At 45.8% G+C, this 15,771-nt stretch overlaps 1 long non-coding RNA gene and 1 pseudogene across 1 annotated transcript; both read right to left on the bottom strand.

Annotated features, from left to right (window-relative positions):
* Positions 1 to 2,327: 2,327 nt before the first annotated feature.
* On the bottom strand, positions 2,328 to 3,624 carry LOC144337283 (14-3-3 protein epsilon pseudogene; annotated as a pseudogene).
* Positions 3,625 to 8,349: 4,725 nt separating this feature from the next.
* On the bottom strand, positions 8,350 to 15,686 carry LOC144337292 (uncharacterized). The gene is made up of 3 exons (XR_013410265.1): positions 15,445 to 15,686; positions 13,344 to 13,522; positions 8,350 to 10,464 (listed from the first exon to the last, which is right to left on the bottom strand). It is a non-coding gene; the product is annotated as an uncharacterized LOC144337292 (long non-coding RNA).
* Positions 15,687 to 15,771: the final 85 nt, after the last annotated feature.

The raw sequence follows: 15,771 nt of genomic DNA, 5'->3' as shown, positions 1-15,771 counted from the left end.
TTTGGATGAGTTTGATTTATTTTGCTATTTCATTGCTCTGGCTAGGACAGCCAGTATTGATTGAATAGAAGGGGTGAGAGCATTCTTGCATCATGTGAGATCCTACAGGAAAAGCATTCCATTTTCCCCGATTGGTTATTTCTGCATTGGTCATTTCATGGATGGTCTTTCTATTGTCGAGGTAAATTTCCTTCTGTATCTATTTTATTTAGGATTTCCATGATGACTGGATGTTGAATTTTGTGAAATGCTTTTTCTTCGTCTACTGAGATGATGTGATTTTCATGTTTCATTCTGTTCAAGTGGTATATCTCATTGATTTGCTTGAATATGTTGAACCATCCTTGCATCTCAGAAATAAGTGGTACTTGCATATCTACAATCCTTTTTATATCCTCTTGAATACAGTTTGCTAGTACAAGGGGTCTTCAGGAAGTTCATGGAAAAATACATATTATGAGAAAATTGTGCGTGATGTCGCATTTTCTGCACCAAAATAAACTGGTACAAGCTTGAGCCCAGGAGGTAGAGGCTGCAGGGAGCCATGATCATGCCACTCTACTCCAGCGTGGGTGACAGAGCGAGATAGTGTCTCAAGAAGTCAATATGGTGAAATTTGGGTAGAGGAACAATGAAATCATTGATGCTTTATGAAAAGGTTATGGAGACGATGCCCAAAAGAAATCACTAGTTTGTAAATGGATAACTCATTTTAAGTTGGGACATGACAGTGTTGATTAAAATATAGAAATTAGCTTGGTGTGGCGAGTGCCTGTAACACAGCTACTTGGGAGGCTGAGGTAGAAGAATGACTTTAATTTGGGGACCAGAGGTTGCAGTGAGCCGAGATCACGCAACTGCACTCCAGCTGGGCAACAGCAAGATTCTGTCTCAAAAGTAAAATAAAGTAAAATAAAATAAAATAAAATAAATAAAATAAAAATAAAACCGCTTCTCAAATAAGCTTTGGTATAATCTTAGGAGGTAACATCATTGTTTTGCAACTATAATATGTGTTCAAAATATTCTTCTATGACCCCACATTTCATTAGATATGTTTTTTAACCATTTTAAAACTGATTTTCTCTGAAATTTAATGTGTTCAGTTTGCCTGAGGACTGCATGCTTTCTAGTCTGTATCATAATTGGAAACATTTTCTGGTACCTTATAAATCATTTTAGTTTGTTTCGATGTGTACTTGATAAAGATATGAAGGAACTTTTTCTTTATGCTGACATCAAAATTTAGCTGAAGTAGCCTATTATTCCATTTTCTTTGTTCATGTCATCTGATTAAATGGTGAGCTGTGAGCTGCTAAGTGAATGTTCCCTTCAAGTTCCTCTGGTCCATAGTATTCTTTGCAGATGTTGAAGGATGGGCAGGATTGACTTGGAACCTTGTTCCAGCAGAGCCCCTGTGTTCATGAAGAAAACATTTGCTCAGATCTCCTTTGTACCGCTGCCTCTCTTTCAGTGTTTTAAACACCTATAGCTATGTGTTCCCAATCGTGTTTATTTTGAAGATATTACTATCATTTTTTCTGAGAAAATAGTTACATGTTTAGGATTCATACCATCAGAACCTTAGACGTTGAAAGAGATACTTCATTTGCTCAAGTGTATAAAATTGTCCTGCAATTTTTTTTTTTTCCTTTTTCTGAGACAGAGTGTCACTAGGTCATCCATGCTTTTTTTTTTTTTTTTTTTTTTTGTTTGTTTTTTTGTTGTTGTTGTTTTTGAGACGGAGTCTCGCTCTGCCGCCCAGGCTGGAGTGCAGTGGCCGGATCTCAGCTCACTGCAAGCTCCGCCTCCCGGGTCCACGCCATTCTCCTGCCTCAGCCTCCCGGTAGCTGGGACTACAGGCGCCCGCCACCATGCCCGGCTAAGTTTTTGTATTTTTAGTAGAGACGGGGTTTCACTGTGTTAGCCAAGATGGTCTCGATCTCCTGACCTCGTGATCCGCCCGTCTCGGCCTCCCAAAGTGCTGGGATTACAGGCTTGAGCCACCGCGCCCGGCCGCTTGAAACATTTTTTACAGCAAAACCATTACAACAAACTCTCTCCCCAAACAACCTCTAACCATCTCAAGCTAACACCCAATTACTTTCAAACATTGGTATAAAATGCAGTTTAAGCCATTACAAAAATAGAAACCAATATCACTTATGTCTCTATCGTGTGATTAACCTCTCTCTTAGGTGCTTGCCTCACCTAGAGGTCTAATGGCTTTCAAATGTCATTTCCATTTCTAGCAGTGATTTTGCCACATCTGGCACGGAGACAACACAGTAACGGTGAAGAAGCCTGTATGTAGTTCGGTTAGTGTCTTAAAGAACCTAAAATCTGGGACCAGTAAAATCCACAGAAATTCACTCTCACCTTTAAGAACTTTTGAAAACTGTTAAAACCAAACCAAACCAAACCCAACAGGGCAGGAACCAAATTCTGAGACCAAATGTAAAAGTCAGATTTAGTGGTTCTTGGTGACAGTGGGAAGTTTCCAAGGGGTGGAATGGGGAGGACTTGGGTGGTCACAGATAGTTTCTCTTGTTGGCTTCTATGGCTCACTAATTTGAGTCTTTATGGCTCACAATTTGAGTCTTCCACGTCCTGCAGAGCTTCTTTATTCTGTTCTTCTCTGTCACCCTGCATGTCCGAAGTACATAGTGTCAGATTATCACGAAACAACTGCATGATAAGTGTAGAGTCCTTATAGCTTACTCCACTCAGCATATCCAGTTCTGCAATGCATCATCCAAAGCTGCCTTTGCCAACCTGCGGCATGGTCGGGGGAATTAAGAATTTCCTAGTAGAATATAAAACAATCGAGAGCAAGACCTAAGCGCATAGGACGTGTTGGTGGAAGTTCTGTCAATGCAGTATCACTAGCAGCTTTATCAGCCACTAGACTATTCTCCGCAGCCTCCTTCCTGTCATTTCCTGTGGCAAACTCTGCCAGATACATGTGTAGTCCCCTTTCATTTTATAATAGAAAACCTTGGACTTGCCAGTGTTAGCTGCTGGAATGAGGGGTTTGTCCGGCACATCCAGAATGTCACAACAGATTAATGTTAGCTCAGTCTCAAATATTTGCTGATATCCCCAAATCATTCCTAGGCTGTCTTTTCCTCCCTTGTTTTCTTCTTCCTGTTCAATGCAGCTGCTTATTCTCCAGGAGGCCTTTATAGCTCCAATCACATTCTTACATGCAATAGAGAGAAGGTTTCTTTCTCCAACAGTCAGTTCCACATGCATCCCTGCTACTGTCTTCATGGACTCTTCCCCACAGTGGCTCCAGCAGGGTCTGCACTACGGATGGAAGCGGATTGTGTCTCCAGACTTCCTTTTTTTTTTTTTTTTGCTTGAGGACAGAGTCTTGCTCTGTTGCCCAGGCTGGAGTGCAGTGGTCAAGGGGGCCAGCCCATCCACACCTGTGTGTGTTTCTTATCAGGCTGGATGAGAGACTGAGAAAAGAAATAAGAGACAGAGACAAAGTATAGAGAAAGAACAGTGGGCCCAGGGGACCAGCGCTCAGCATACGGAGGACCCACGCCAGCACTGGAGATGGTAGAGACAAGGGTCTCCATCTCAGAGACGGGATGATCACTATCTCTACCATCTCAGAGAGGGGGATGTGGCAGGACAATAGGGTAATGGGGGAAAAAGTCAGCAGGAAAACGTGAACAAAGATCTCTGGTCATAAATAAGTTTAGGCCGGGCACGGTGGCTCAAGCCTGTAATCCCAGCACTTTGGGAGGCCGAGGCGGGTGGATCACGAGGTCAGGAGATCGAGACTATCCTGGCTAACATGGTGAAACCCCGTCTCTACTAAAAATACAAAAAACTAGCCGGGCGAGGTGGCGGGCGCCTGTAGTCTCAGCTACTTGGGAGACTGAGGCGGGAGAATGGCGTGAACCCGGGAGGCGGAGCTTGCAGTGAGCCGAGATCAGGCCACTGCACTCCAGCCTGGGAGACACAGCGAGACTCCGTCTCAAAAAAAATAAATAAATAAAGGAGAGAGAGAGAAAATGTCACTCTGTGGCTTAGTTCTGGAGTACAATGGCACAATTTAGAGTTTACAGCGACCTGAAATTCCTGGGCTCAAGTAATCCCCACTTTAGTCTCCCAAAGAGCTTGAGTGATAGGCATGTGTCACCACATGTGGCTAATTGTTTTATTTATTTATTTAGAGATGGAGTCTCACTTTGTTGCCCAAGCTGGAGTGCAGTGACAGGATCTCAGCTGACTGCAACATCCGCCTCCTGGGTTCAAGCAATTCTCCCGCGTCAGCCTCCTGAGTAGCTGGGATTACAGGCGCCCGCCACCATGACTGACTAATTTTTTTGTATTCTTAGTGGAGATCGGGTTTCCCCACGTTGGTCAGGCTGGTCGGGAACTCCTGACCTTGCGTTTTTTCACCTCAGCCTCCCATAGTGCTGGGATTACGGGCCTGAGCCACCGTGCCCAGCTAGACTCTGCACTTTTAATGACTTGGAATGGAATGGAAAGTGGAGATACACAGCAGTGGAACAGGATGCTTTTTCACATCATTGATTTTACTTATTTATTTATTTACTTTTAGTTCAGTTTCAATCTGTCACTCAGGCTGGAGTGCAATAGTGGGATTTTTTCTCACTGTGGCCTCTGCCTCCTGGATTACAGTGATTCTTTTGCCTGAACCCCTTGAGTAGCTGGGATTAGAGGTGCACGCCACCACGCATGTCACGCTGCGATGTGATGCGTGTGCGTGAATACATGGATGGATAAGCCCATGGTTTATGTAGAAAACACAACCTTTGCAGTAAGTTTTTTTTTTATAATAATTGTAATGATTTTAAGATTTTTTCATTGTTGTCAACTGTCACAACAATGAGTTAATAGTAAGAAGGGGCCGGGCATGGTGGCTTATGCCTGTAATCCCAGCACTTTGGGAGGCCGATGCTGGTGGTCAGGAGTTCAAGACCAGCCTGACCAAAATGGTGAAACCCTGTCTCTACTACAAATACAAAATTTAGGATGGGTGCGGTAGCTCACGCCTGTAATCCCAGCAATTTTGGAGGCTGAGGTGGGCAGATCACGAGTCAAGAGATCGAGACCATCCTGGCTAACACGGTGAAACCCCATCTCTAATAAAAATGCAAAAAAAATTAGCCAGGCCTGGTGGCGGGCACCTGTAGTCCCAGCTACTCAGGAGGCTGAGGCAGGAGAATGGCGTGAACCTGGGAGGTGGAACTTGCAGTGAGCCGAGATTGTGCCACTGCACTTCAGCCTGATCAACAGAGTAAGACTCCGTCTCAAAAAAACAAAAACAAAAACAAAAATAAATACAAAATATAGCCAGGCCCAGTGGCAGGCACCTGTAATCCCAGCTACTCAGGAGGCTGAGATGAGAGAATTGCTTGAACCTGTGCGGCAGGGGTTGCAGTGATCTGAGATCATGCCACTGCACTCCAGCCTGGGCAATAGAGTCACACTGCATCTCAAAAATAAAGAAAAAAGAAACAAAAACTGTCATTATTATTGTTATTACAGGCATGAGCCACTGTGCTTGGCCTGGCTCTGTTTTCACAGACACATCTCTACCTACTCAGCCAGGGGATCCTTCTTCATGGCGAAGGTCTCCTTCATTGCTGTACTCCTCATAGAGTTTACTCATTTTTTTGTGTGTGTATGAAATTCTGGAATCTACACAAGGCATATTGTTGAGTATATGCTTGAAACTAGAAATCAGAGGCCATTTAATTTAAGAGATGTAAAACTGCTTTCACCTCAGGCCACCATACTGCTGCTTTTTTGGATCTCGTTGATTCTTGTCCCTTGCCTGTATTGTAATTTGCATAGTTAACCTTGGGTCAATATTTTACCATCTGCTAAATTAATTCCACTTTCCTCCAAGCTGAAGATTTGGTCTATCCTAGTGGAATTCTATTCCCACAGACGTGCATGCACAAAGTTCACTCCTACATGCCCATTACTTCCTGCTGTCCACCCTTCCCTTCCTTTCCTGGCCTTGCCTCACATGGTACATTGATCTGGATGCAAATCCCAGCCTATTGATTTTGTAATGCTGAACACCCCAATTTCCCCGTGAGCCCCTCTCCTCCAACATTACTCTCACTGAGTAAGTCAAGACCTTATCCATCCACTGGACAAAATTATAGGAGGCTGCCTGAATCAATGCGTGCAGGGCATGATGACTCAGCACATGGTCCATGAGTGATGACTCAGCACCACTGTCAGCAGCACAGCTCAGCCCTTGTGTCCCAGCTCAGCCCTGTGTCCCCCTTGTAGTATTTCATTCTGTTCTCCTTGTATTTTTTGTGACTGGTTATTTTCTGTACTTCCTTGGTGCACTATTGTGCTTAAAAACATGTCGTGGTATCCTTCAGGCCCAGGATCAAGTTTGTCCTTCCCTCACTGTATGTGCAAATTGAGGTCATGTACATGAACACTGTGGGCCTGCTGTACTTATTTGAGAAATAATGTTAATTTGTCTCCAGATTTTTTTTTTTTTTTTTTTTTTTGAGATGGAGTTTTGCTCTTGTTGCCCAGGCTGGAGTGCAGTGGTGCAATCTCGGCTCACCACAACCTCTGCCCTGCCCCGCCCCCACCCTTCAAACAAATTCCCTGCCTGAGGCTCCCAAGTAGCCAGGATCACAGGCATGTGTCAACACGCCCAGCTAATTTTGTATTCGAAGTAGAGACAGGGTTTTTCCATGTCAGACTGCTCTCGAACTTCCGACCTCAGGTGATCCACCTGCCTAGGTCTTCCAAAGTGTTGGGATTATAAGCCTGAGCTGTTGCGCCCCGCTGCCTCCAGGTTTTTAAAACAAGCTAGTGCTATTAGATGGCTTCACACATTGCAGCTTTTATAAGACGAGCTGTAAACTGCCTTTGTATAATAAGAGTTGTCAGCCTTCAGTGATGCTGATGATGACATGCTCCTTTTCCAGTCTCCGTCATTTCACTGTCCTATCAGTAATAGCTTAGACTGCCTGGCCACGGTGGCTCACGCCTCTAATCCCAGCACTTTGGGAGGCTGAGGTCGGTAGATTGTTTGAGGTCAGGAGTTTGAGACCAGTCAGTCCAACATGGTGAATCCTCGAATCTACTGAACACACAAAAGATGGCTGGGTGCGGTGGCTCAAATTTGTAATCCCGGTACTTTGGGAGGTAATGACGGGCAGATCACCTGAGGTGAGGAGTTCGAGACCAGCCTGGCCAACATGGTAAAACCCCATCTCTACTACAAATGCAAAAATTAGCTGGGTGTGGTGGCACTTGCCTGAAATCCTACCTACATGGGAGGTTGAGACAGCAGAATAACTTGAACCCAGGAGGCGGAGGTTGCAGTGAGCCAAGATCAGGCCATTGCAGTCTGCCTGGGCAACAAGAGTGAAACTCTTTCTCAAAAATTAAAAAAATAAATAAATAAATAAAAGCACTGGTCCTATTCATGAGTAGTTAACACCCATGACCAAATTATCTCAAAGGCTCCATCTGTAGGAACATCCTATTGGAGAATAAGAACTCTGAACATGGCTTTTGGCCAATATGAACATTCAGACCTGGGAGCCTGCATCTTTTTTTTAATGTTTTTATTGTACAATTTGTTTTATACTATGTTTTCTCTGATCCCAGTTTAACAGTTTTCCCAGTACACATTCTATGTTTCATATCTTATGCATAGTGAACTATATAACTAAGGGAAATGGGTATATATAGAATTGCTGTATTGCCTGGCTGTTATTTAACTGTAGTTGTGACATCATTATTGAACCCTTTGACACTGTTAGTCGGTTCTTTTTTTCTTTTTTGAGATGAAGTCTCTCCCTGTTACCCAGGCTGGAGTGCAATTGCATGATCTTGGCTCAGTGCAACCTCTGCCTCCTGGGTTCAAATGACACACTCCACTCATTAATGTCACAAAGTGCTGCCAGGTGCAGTGTCTCATGCCTGTAATCCTAGGACTTTGGGAGGCTGAGTTGGGTGGATCACTTGAGGTCAGGAGTTCGAGACCAGCGTGGCCTACATGGTGAAACCTTCTCTCTACTAAAAATGCAGTAATTAACCATGCATGGTGCAGCATGCCTGTAATCCCAGATACTCAGGAGGCTGAGGCAGGAGAATCGCTTGAACTCAGGAAGTGGAGGTTACATTTATCTGAGATCATGCCATTGCACTCGAGCCTGGGTGACAGAGGAAGACCCTGTCTCAAAAAAATTAAAATACATAAAATAATTTTGAAAAAGTCACGAAGTGCCTGTTTTGCATGGATATTAGTGATATTCCTTGGTGAATTATCCTGTCTCTTTTCTTTCTGAAAAGGCAGGTATTACAGTAGCCAGTCTTTTCTGAGTATGAAGCATCCTGCCTGACACGTTTGCTCGCACTCACCCATGCCTTCTGTCAGTCCCTCTCATCTTCGCTTAAATTCCATCTTCTGGGCCGGATGCGGTGGCTCACGCCTGTAATTGCAGCACTTTGGGAGGTTGAGGCGGGCGGATCACGAGGTCAGGAGATCGAGACCATCCTGGCTAACATGGTGAAATCCCGTCTCTATTAAAAATACAAAAAAATTAGCTGGGAGTGGTGGTGGGCACCTGTAGTCCCAGCTACTCTGGAGGCTGAGGCGGGAGAATGGTGTGAACCCAGGAGGCAGAGCTTACAGTGAGTGGACAGGGAAGACTCTGTCTCAAAAAAAAAAAAAATTTTTTTTCATGTTCTATAACCCAGTGACATGAGTTTCCATAGAGGCTGCACTTGGCATTGTCCTGGGAAGGGCTCACACCAGCCATGGAAGGAGACGGGGTGTGGGCCTCATGGTGTCAGTGCCACTGGGTAGCTGGGATTGTTCAGGTGCCACATTTGGATGCATGGTTAGCTGTGTGTGGACTGGATCCCAGAAACTACCTATGAAAGTCATACATCAATGTGCACCAATATCTCATACAGTCTGGAGAAGGAGACCAATAAAGGGAGATATTTTGTTTATGATTTTGTAATGCATTTGAAGCCAAACTTTTTTTTTTTTAAGAGACAGAGTTTTGCTCTGTGGCCCAGTCTGGAGTGCAATGGTACAATTCTAGTTTACAGCAGCCTCGAACTCCTGGTATCAAGTGATCCACACATTACCCTCCCAGGGAGCTAGGATGACAGGCCTATGTCACCATATCTGGCTAATTCTTTCATTTTTTATTGTGTGGCTATGGGGTCTTGCTATTTTGTCCAGGCAGGAGTATGGCAGTGTAGTCAAAGCTCACTATAGTCTCGAGCTCCTGGCCTCAAGTGATTCTCCCATTTCAGCCTCCCAAATTGCTGAGATAACAGATGTGAGACAGCCAGCCTGGCTGGACCCTGCACTTTTTTTCTTTTTTTTTGGTGGGTGAAAATGTAGCCTTGCTCTATTGCCAGGCTGGACTGCAGTGGCATCTCTGTTGGCTCACTGCAACCTCTGGCTCCTGGTTTCAAGTAATTCTCCTGTCTCAGCCACCCAAGTAGCTGGGACTATAGGTGCACACCACCTGGCCCAGCTGAGTTTTTGTTTGTTTGTTTGTTTTTCAGAGTCTCACTCTGTCACCCAGACTGGAGTGCAATGGCGCGGTCTTGGCTCACTGCAAACTTCACCTCCCGCGTTCAAGCAATTCTCCTACCTCACCCTTCTGAGTAGCTGGGACTACAGGCGTGCGCCACCATACCCGGCTAATATTTGCATTTTCAGTAGAGATGGGGTTTTGCCATGTTGGCCAGGCTGCTCTCAAAATCCTGACCTCATGACCCGCCCACCTCAGCCTCCCAAAGTGCTGGGATTACAGGTGTGAGCCAGCCCACCCAGCGCTAAGTTTTGTACTTTTAGTAGAAACGGGGTTTCACCACATTGGTCAGGCTGGTCTCAAACCTCTGAACTCTGGTGATCCGCCCACCTTGGACTCCCAAAGTGCTGGGATTACAAGCATTTGCCACTGCTCCCAGCCTTGACCCTGCACTTTTAATGACCTGGGATGGAGTGGAAAGCAGAGATAACACCAGTGGAAGAGGATAATTTCTTTTATTATTGCATCTAAAACAGGAAATCGGCCTCCCAAAGTGTTGGGATTACAGGCTTGAGCCACTGCGCCCGGCCAGGGGGGATTCTTTAAATCACTCTCAGCACTTTCATCGAACAGAGACTGTGGTTTTTTGCAGGACCTCTGATAAAGCAGGCATTTTAGGTACAACTCATTATAATTTTGCTCTGACATCTGAGCATAACTTCCTGTTAGAGAAGATGGAGTCATATTCTTCTACCCATTATTATTAAATGTTTCTTTTATGTTAAACATCACACAAGGTATATATACATTGTATAGTAAAAGTTCAAAGAAAAGTTCACTTACACATCCCCTTCTTGTGCAGCCTTCCCCCCGTTCCCATGGCTCAACGGGGAATCACTGCTGAGAGTTCTGTGGCAAGTCAGCATAAGTCCTGCAGAAATGTATTCAGTAACCATTATGAGATTTTAGACAAAATTATTTGATGAATGCGCCTGTCACCCAGACTGGAGTGCAGTGGCACAATCTTGGCTCACTGCAGACTCTTTCTCCCAGGTTCAAGTGATTCTCGTGCCTCAGCCTCCTGAATACCTGGGACTAAAGGTGGGTGCTACCACGCCTGGATAAGTTTTTTGTATTTTTAGTAGAGATGGTGTTTCACCATGTCAGCCAGGGTGGTCTGGCACTCCTAGCCTCAAGTGATCCGTCCTCCTCAACCTCCCAAAGTACTGGGATTACAAGCGTGAGCCACTATGCCTAGCCAAATGACTTTTTTTTGTTGTATGTTTTGTGAGACAGTGTCTCACCCTGTCATCAGGCTGGAGCATAGCAGCACATTGCAACCTCTGCTTTGTGGGTTCAAATGATTCTCTAGCCTCAGCCAACTGAGTAGCTGCGTTACAGGTATGTGCCATCATGCTTGGCTAATGGTTATATTTTTAGTAGGGATAGTGTTTCTCCATATTGACCAGGCTGGTCTCAAACTCCTGGCCTCAAGTGATCCTCCCTCCTCAGCCTCCCAAGTACTGGGATTACATGCGTGAGCCACTGAGCTCGACATGTTAAATGTTTTGTTGCGGTATTTTATCCTGCAAGTCTTAAAATGTTCCACGTTTTCAAGGTAGGAAACAAGATAGCTTGCTGTTTTTCATCCTCCTTGAGCATTTTCTGAATGAAGACACATGAGTCCTTCCCAGTTTTTCACTGTTACCAGGAAACCCACGCTGGCCGCCTGTGAGTGTGCTGACTTCACTACATGTATCTGGAGGGTTCCTGCAGGGGGCGCTATTGAGAAACTGATGGCTTCTTCTAGGATGTGGCATTTCCTCTTTTCTTAGATCTGGGAAGATTCCATCCCTACCCCCACCTGCAAAAGCGCTCTCTCTGAGAACACAGAGAGCACCATGTGTCCTGCAGCCTCTGCATTTCAGGCTCAAGCGATCCTCCCAGCTCAGCCTCCCAAGTAGCTGGGACTATAGGTGTGCACCACCATGTCCAGCTAATTTTTGTAGTTTTGGTAGAAACAGGTTTTCAATATGTTGCCCAGGCTTATTTTGAATTTTTAGTCTGATTATTTCTAAGTCTCTGTTTTATAAATTTGTGTTTAATTTCTTGGGATCATCCATGTTATCTCTTTGTATATCTGGTTATGGTCTGTTGGAACTTCAGCAGTTCAGAAATCAGCCAGCTTTCATGGTTTTTGGTGTCTGACTTCAGTGAGGAAGGACACTCTCCAATCAGGCTGGCTAGAGATTCCTGAGACCTCTCCAGATTTTTCTCTATTTTCTTTTTTAAAGTTATTTATTTCTTTTTTTGAGATGGAGTCTCTCTATGTCACCCAGGCTAGAGGGCAGTGGCACAATCTCAGCTCACCGCAAACTCTGTCTCCCAGGTTCAAGTGATCCTTCTGTCTCAGCCTCTTGAGTAGCTGGGACTACAGGTGAGCGCCACCACACCTGGCTAATTTTTGTATCTTTGGTAGAGATGGAGTTTTACCATGTTGGCCAGGCTGGTTTCACAGTCCTGACCTCTGGTGATCTGTCCACCTTGGCCTCCCAAAGTGCCGGGATGGCAGGCATGAGCCACTGTGTGCCACCTTTTAAAAAATTTTATTTTTTATTTTTGAGACGGAGTCTCCCTCTGTCACCCAGGCTGGCATGCAGTGGTGCGATCTCAGCTCACTGCATGCTCCACCTCCCGGGTTCATGCCATTCTCTTGCCTCAGCCTCCCAAGTAGCTGGGACTACAGGCGCCCGCCAACACGCCAGGGTAATTTTTGTAATTACAGGAGAGACGGGGTTTCTCCATATTGTTCAGGCTGGTCTCCAACTTCCGACCTCAGGCCATCTGTCCTCCTTCAGTGCCCGGCCTGAAGTGGCATTTTTTAGAGAGTAACTAAACCTTTTTTCAGCTTAATGACCCAGGGATGTATTTCTGAAGGTCTTGGCAGTGCTCCTTGTAAGGCAAACTACAAGGGAGATAGTACCTCTATCTCAGTAGGAAGTTAAGTAATTCAAACATCAAATATTTCAAATTTAAAGCTACAGACATTTAAATAATTCTGAGTCTTGAGAGGAACGTGGTCATGCAACCTGAGTCCAGTGGCATGCAGGTGCAACTTCTAAGAATTTTGCTGACCAGGTGCGGTGGCTCACGCCTGTAATCCCAGCATTTTGGGAGGCTGAGGCTGGCGGATCACTTGAGGTAAGGAATTAGAAACCAGCCTGGTTGCCGGGCGCGGTGGCTCACGCCTGTAATCCCAGCACTTTGGGAGGCTGAGGTGGGCAGATCACGAGTCAGGAGATCGAGACCATCCTGGCTAACATGGTGAAACCCCGTCTCTATGAAAAATGTAAAAAATTAGCCAGGCATAGTGGTGGGCGACTGTAGTCCCAGCTACTCGGGAGACTGAGGCAGGAGAATGGTGTGAACCCGGGAGGCGGAGTTTGCAGTCAGTGAGCCGAGATCGCACCACTGCACTCCAGCCTGGGTGACAGAGCAAGACTCTGTCTCAAAAAAAAAAAAAAAAAAAAAAAGAAACCAGCCTGACCAACATGGTGAAACCCCTACTCTACTAAAAAATACAAAAGCATTAGCCAGGCATGGTGGCGTGTGCCTGTATTCCCGGCTACTCAGGAGGCTGAGGCAGGAGAACTGCTTGAACCCTGGAGATGGAGGTTGCAGTGAGACAAGACTGCGCCACTGCACAACAGCCTGGGTGACAGAGCACGATTCCGTACCAAAAAAAAAAAAAAAAAATGCAATAGAATTTAGTTTCCTAATATCAATTAAATAAATAAAAAAGCAGTTTACCTGTAAATAATTAGGAAGACTAAGCAGCCCCAGATAAGACCTTTTGGCATCATTGTCCCTTGTTCCGGAGTGATAAAGTAACCTTCCTTGAAGTGTATCAATCCGTCACCAATCACGTTGCTGCAGCCGATGCACTGGTCTTGAATGGAAAATGTGATTCTGCTAAAGCTTCTTTTTCCCTGTGTGTGAAACCTTAACGTCTCTACTTGGGAACAGGGGCCCCCTTCATTTGGAATTGAGGTTTCCAGGTGGCTGTCCTCAAGCTTTGTGTTCAAATAAAGTCTATAATTAATCATGTATTCTAAATTTTATTATTTACTGCTGACATCAGTTTCTGTCCGATTGTAGGAGCCTCAACAGAGAGGGCACCTCTCACCATGTTGCAAAACTCACACTTGTCAAAAAGACATGGGTTAGGGTTACTCCCCCTCCCTCAGGATGAAGCTACTTAGCTGACACAGATGGTCACCTCCATTACCAAGTAGAGCCAGGATGAACTGTGTGTGACCAAGGGTGTTGTCAAGTCCTCTTCCCTGAGGACTGATTAGTGTTTTTTTTTTTTTGAGACGGAGTCTCGCTCTGTCGCCCAGGCTGGAGTGCAGTGGCCGGATCTCAGCTCACTGCAAGCTCCACCTCCCGGGTTCACGCCATTCTCCTGCCTCAGCCTCCCGAGTAGCTGGGACTACAGGCGCCCGCCACCTCGCCCTTTTGTATTTTGTAGTAGAGACGGGGTTTCATCGTGTTAGCCAGGATGGTCTCGATCTCCTGACCTCGTGATCCGCCCGTCTCGGCCTCCCAAAGTGCTGGGATTACAGGCTTGAGCCACCGCGCCCGGCCCTGATTAGTGTTTATCTTGAAAACATATACTTAATGGGTTGTATAAAACAGTGAAGATTTTTTCTCTTTTCAGCCTCTCAGGTCTTCACCTCTATTTCCCATCACATTCTGGTCTAAGGCTTATTTATTAATAAAATGGTTTTTATTTCTTCCTCTTTTGTCGTGAAGATGATTTCTCATTTTGGGGAATATTTTTTAGTTTTTCAATTGTATTTTCTCAACATTTAAAAAACTAAGTAAAGAGTATTTCTTGGGCCAGGCACAGTGGCTCACACCTGTAATCCCAGCACTTTGGGAGGCCGAGGCAGGCGGATCACTCGAAGTCAGGAGTTCTAGACCAGCCTGTCCAACATGGTGAAAGCCCGTCTCTACCCAAACTACAAAAATTAGCCGGGCATCCGAGATGTCGCCACTGCACTCCAGCATGCGCGACAGAGAAATAGTCTCAAAAAAAAAAAAAAAAAAAACGAAAAGAAAAAATGTAAATAAAAGGGAAAAAGTAATAGATCTCTTTTACAAATATGCTGGGACAACTAACTGGATATCCACATGGAAAAGGGTAATGTTGGATTCCCATTTCATACAAGCAAAAAAAAAATTTTTTTTTTCTTCTTTTTTTTTTTTTTTTTTGAGATGGAGTCTTGCTCTGTCGCCCAGGCTGGGGTGCAGTGGCTCCATCTCGGCCCACTGAAAGCTCCGCCTCTCAGGTTCAAGGCATTCTACTTCAGCCTTCTGAGTAGTAGCCTACGGGCGTCCGCCACCGCGCCAGGCTAATTTTTGTATTTTTAGTGGAGACGGGGTTTCACCGTGTCAGCCAGTCTCGATCTCCTGACCTCCCGATCCGCCCGCCTCAGTCTCCCAAAGTGCTGGGATTACAGGCTTGAGCCACCGTGTCCGGCCTAATCAAAATTGTATAAATTATTTCAAAATTAAAAGAAAAAAAAAAAAGAGACCGCGGGAGGAAATGTTACTTTGTCGTCCAGGCTGGCCAGGACCGCCAGGCTCAGCGATCCTACCGCCACTGCTTCCTGAGTAGCGGGGACCTCAGGCTCCCACGCCCGCGCCCGCATCCCTGCTGTGTTTAAGCAGCAGGTGATGACCTCACTCCTCCCTGGTCTGAGCACTCCGTCCCGCATCCCAGGCGGTGGCCCTAGGGAAGTCTCTGAAGCTGAGCACTGGGTGGACTCTCCCTCCCGAGTGAATGGAGAATAGAAAGGGAGAGGATTTCTATTCTGTCCTGTGAGCCGTCAGCATGAAATCCTACCTTACGCTCAGGCAGGGTTTTGCATTTTACATTCTAGTTTGCATCCTCCTTCCAGACTATTCCAGGGCTTTTGAATCATCCTTCTGCTTTCTTGGCTACTCTCGCCGCTAAAAGCCGGAGAACAGGGCTGGAAGGAGGCTGAGAGACTCACAGGTCCCACTCCGGCCCCGCCCTCTGCCGGTACTAAAGGGTAAGGTCTCTCCGCTTTGCGCCCCGCCCCTACCCCACGCAGGCCCCGCCCCTACCTCACACAGGCCCCGCCCACACCTCACGCAGGCCCCGCCCACACCTCACCCAGTCCCCGCTCACCTCCTCATTGGCTCCACC

Source organism: Macaca mulatta, chromosome 19 (genome assembly GCF_049350105.2).
Source record: "Macaca mulatta isolate MMU2019108-1 chromosome 19, T2T-MMU8v2.0, whole genome shotgun sequence".
Taxonomy (NCBI): domain Eukaryota; kingdom Metazoa; phylum Chordata; class Mammalia; order Primates; family Cercopithecidae; genus Macaca; species Macaca mulatta.
This window is presented reverse-complemented; position numbering and strand designations above follow the sequence as displayed.